Here is a 4,830-nt window from a genome sequence, read left to right on the forward strand (position 1 = left end):
TATTTATTATGTATACAATATTCTGTTTGTGTGTATGACTGCAGGCCAGAAAAGGGCACCAGACCTCATTACAGATGGTTGTGAGCCACCATCTGGTTGCTGGGAATTGAACTCAGGACCTTTGGAAGAGCATCTGAGCCATCTCTCCAGCCCCAGGAGGAGATTTTTGTAACTTTCCACAAAACCACCAGGTAACTGTAAAAAAACAAAACAACAACAAAAAAAAACTTGTTTGCCCAGCTTCTGATTGGCTGTTCTCAAGTCTCTGAGCAGCCAGGCGGTTTTGGGGCCAGTTGTGGCTTTTCTCTGAATTCCCAGCTACATGGGGTGGGGTTCCTGCTAAGTTAGACTCTCTCAAAAGATCGGGCCTGGGTTTAAAATGGCTTAAGTCTTGTCTCTTCAAAACAACCCTGGCAAAGAAGTAATATGTTACAATACATTGCAAACACAGTAACACTCAGAAGGCCTCAGTTATGGAAATAACAAAGCCCTGGAGAGAGCAAGGAAAACAAAACCATCTCATGGGTTGCCTTCCATCATTGTGTGCGTTTTCAGCCACAGTGGATGTTTTCCAGGATTGGAGAGAACAGGAAAAAAAGAAAAGAAAAGAAAAGAAAACTGTCTCACTGGCTGCCTTGGATCACACTGGCTGTGTCTTCAGCAAGAATGGGTTTCTCAGGCCTGGAGAGAGCAGGGAAAACGAAAACCAGTTCACTGGCTGCTTGCATCTCTAGGTATGTCTTCAACCACAGTGGATTTTCCAGAAACATGTCCAAGATCCAGCAGGGACGGGTAGAGGATAGGGATGCTGTGGTTGTTGTTGGTAGGTGTCATTCCAGCTTCCTCAGGAAATCTCCCTTGGGTGAGGTCAGGAGACAGATCGCTCCTTCCTGAAGCCCTAGCTTCAGGTGGCAAAGGCCCTCAGAGTCTGAAGAGAGGCCAGTGTACAGTCCCCCTCTGACCCTCCTTTTGTTTTTGCAGAGGAATCTATCATCAAAGCTTTTTACCCAGAAGGGAAGGGACTCAAGGCTCTACCTGCCCCATTAAGCTCAAGTTAGGGGTAACATAGTAAGAGCCTGCCGTTTGTAAGCAGCTGGACCTGATTGATTTGTGTCTAATGTCTTTGCCATGGATGCTTAAGCCCTGAAGCAAATTACTTGCAGTGGCTGAAATGGTTCCTGATTCCCTGTCTATTTCATAGGGGCAGGATCTTGCACCTCAAAGCTGGGGCCAGGCCCACTGTTAACCACCAATTCTGGGCAGGCAGTCTCTATACTCTGGAGTCTCAGGGTTTTCAACTGATTGGTGGGAATTCACCCCTGGTTCCGCAATCTCCTCATCAAAATTTCCCTTCTTTTCACAGGTTTGGGTGGTGTTTGGAACCTCTACTGGGCTCCATGGTTCTGTCTGGAACAGGTATGATGTTGGCTTCCCTTGTCTCAAAGATAACAATTTCTGCAGCCGTGGTCAAAGCTGGAGGGACAGTCTCTGGCACCATACCAGCTGGTTTACAGGGTGAGTGTCCACAGAAAGTTCGAGAGTGGGGAGTAAGGGGGCAGTTTCAGAGAGGACAACATCTGTTCAAAGGAATCTGGGTAAACTTCCTGGAGGAGGGAACAGTGTCGTGGAGCCTTAGTCCATCCGAGCATGTTTCTCACATGTTTGCATCACAGGTGCTTGACCTGGATGCAATTAGACCCTACCATGAAGCACTTCTCTCTAGCCTGAGAATTTCCTACCTTCTGTGGGATACAGATAACTGACACTGGCAAACACTGACCCTGCTTCTAATTAACTAGTAGCCCTATGGTGAAGGGAAGTGCTGTGGGAGCTCCTTCTGCTCCTTCAGCCAATAGCCTTTAAGATACCAGCCCACTTGGGCATGGTCTCTTTTGCTTTAAAAAAACAGCAGTAGCCCTGCTTGCTCTCGCTCTCTTGCTTCCAACTCTGCTTCCTGCTACTAGACTCTGCTCCTGGTCACACAGAGGGCTGTTGTCTAGGACAGTGATCTGTAAGTTTTCCCCTTAAATAAATAATCCTTTTATTAATCATAATTCCAAACTGGTGTGGGATTGTTTTGTGATTTACATCCACACCTGGCACCCACGTGGATTTAAACTCCATGCCTCCCAGGTTCCACAAACCCAGACAGTCTCTGCCCACCTGGTTTGCTCTTTCCTGACTGGTTTTTAGATCCCAGTTGCAGTGCAGTGCAAGTCAGAGCGCAAGCGGTTGCCAAATGCTGCAACCCCTCTGGGTGACTCTTTGTTGGGAAGTGGCATATGCAGCTTCTGGGTTGCTGTTCTCTGCCCCTGGATTCTAGGTTTCTGGCTCCGTGTATGGAATTGATGTAATTACATTTACTTTTCCAGTTTTTAACAAATATCAAGGTGGACACTGAAACAAAGGTTTCTGTCACCTTTGCATTGATTCTAGTCATGTCTTGGCAACAGTGCCACCTGCTGGATAATAGGTAATATGGCAGTTTTCATTTCCAATGCAACTTTTACTGCTTCTTTTACTAATACAGTGGATTATTATATCCTGTCTCTGCCTCCCGAGTGCTGGGATTAAAGACAAGTGCCACCACTGCCTGGCACTGGGTTTAGATTTTGAGGTTTCAAAAGCATCATATGACTGCCTGCCTGCTATCCATGTTCTGGACCATAATGGTGGTTAAGGCCTCCATCAATCAAATAGGAAAGTCAATTACAGTCCCAGTACTCTGTGCTCACTGAGAGGGACACCCACAGGAATAGTCTTCTTTTTATTTTTGCTGTTCTCATGGAGCCAGGATAGTCATTTCCTTATCAGCCTGTATCCCCAGCTGGTTTTGGTTTTGTTTTGTTTGAACCTAACCTTCTTTGGGGGCTACAGAAAACAGAAAAGGTAACCACATCAGACTTCCTTCCCCACAACAGGCAAACAGCAAGCAGGGAAATAATGGAAGAACAGAACAAATCCATCTGAGATGTCTGAGTTCTCCAGAGCCAAGCTGCCTGTGCCTCCTCAGGGCAGACAAATGCACGTGGGTCCTATCTCTCAAGGAGGAACAGACAGGGCTCGATCCTTCCTGTAAGCTGGATGGAGTAGGGGACAGTGCATATCCTCTCACAGGATTCTCTTTTCCTTTCTAGCCAAGGCTGCTGTTGCTGTGCTTGGGGGAGGTAAGTATCTTCAGGGAAGGGGTGCAAGTCTGCTCCTACCCTCCCCGTAAACAGGGAGCCAGGAAGCAGCCCATGTTGTCCTAGGAGGCTTCCCTGCAGGTGCTGGGCAAGGCTGTAGATGGGAGGAAGGAAGTGTCTCCAAAGAAGGACCTCAGACTGGAGAATTGGCTCAGAGGTTAGGAACACTCACTGGCCTCTTCCAGAGGTCCTGAGTTCAATTTCCAGCACCCACATGGCAGTGTACAACTGCCTGAAAGGCTACCTCTAAGTGAGTCAACACCCTCACACAGACATACATCAGGCAAAATACCAATGTACATAAAACAAAAATAATCATTAAAAATTAAATAAAATGCTTTTTCTATAAGCTGTCTTGGTCATTTTATTTCATCACAGCAATAGAGAAGTAATTATGATAGTAACTTAGTCTTGAAAGAGAGAGAGAGAGAGAGAGAGAGAGAGAGAGAGAGAGAGAGAGAGGAGAGAGAGAGAACTGAAACAAGGAGGTCTCAGGGTCCCACCCGACTTGTTAGTCTATGCTTGGCAGGAGGGATGAGGATTAAGACATAATTGATAGAAGCAGGAGGGCATCCACTCCATACTCTGATCTGCCAAATTTATTTACCATATCCCTTATCTGCCCCAATCCAAAATGGGGGAGGGCAAAAGACTTCTTTACCATGATATAAAGAACACGTAAATGTGATTACCTCCTCACATCTTAAAACACCAAGTAACCACCACCTAGAACACAATATTCTTTCGTCTAAGCAAAGCATTTTAAACCACACCTTAGGTCAAAATATCCTGTCTTATAGCCTTGATGGAGCAAGAACAGATCTGAACTCTCTGACCATTTGTCGACGTGGAAGGGATTCACTTCTGTGGGCCTCCACAAGGAGGCAGTGCAGTGCAGTCAGAGGCCACATCTTTAGCAGACACCTGTCACCCTCTGTGAGAATAGTCACCATGGGGCCCAGTGAATGTATTTAAACTCTTCTGAGCTCCTGTTTCCTTGAAAAACAATGAGCTTGTTGAGCTCATTTAGAGATTTCCAGGGGAGCGTAGATCTATATAGGCAAAGAGTAGGAACATACTAGACATGCTATGGAGGCCCCACCAGCTTGGTGGCTCCTGACTTGCTCACTGGAGACACAGCAGAGCTCTTGGCACCTCCTTCTGTCTCAACAGTTGTGTCCCTCGGATCTCCTATCTCCTGGGCAAGATGTGATCCTCTGTAAACACGATCTTTGGACTTTTGGCTTTGGGCATACTTTGCTCTTATCCCAGCATTAGACCAGGACAGACACTGAGGCACCAGCAGCACCTTTCTTGATGAAGGCCTTGCTACCCTTCAGAGCCAGCCCAGGACTCACTCTATCTTCAGTGACAAACATCTACTCTTTGCCTATGCTTTCTGGCTCTAACTTCTGGTTCTCTGGTTCAGAGCTGCCTCTGGCTTCACTTTCCACCTGGGCTTTTCCAAGGAGGCCTTAGAGGGAAGAGGAAAAGACCTGGCCCAGTCTGCTCTGCTCATTCTCCCTTTTTCCAGACCCCAGCAGCACCCACTCCATTTTGACCCAGTGTGTTGGGAGTCCCTTTTTACAAATCCACCTGACTCTGCCCCTTTTCCCACAGCCATGACCATAGGTGCTGTACCCCC

The sequence above is a fragment of the Microtus ochrogaster genome, chromosome 1 (genome assembly GCF_000317375.1).
Source record: "Microtus ochrogaster isolate Prairie Vole_2 chromosome 1, MicOch1.0, whole genome shotgun sequence".
In the NCBI taxonomy this organism is placed as follows: domain Eukaryota; kingdom Metazoa; phylum Chordata; class Mammalia; order Rodentia; family Cricetidae; genus Microtus; species Microtus ochrogaster.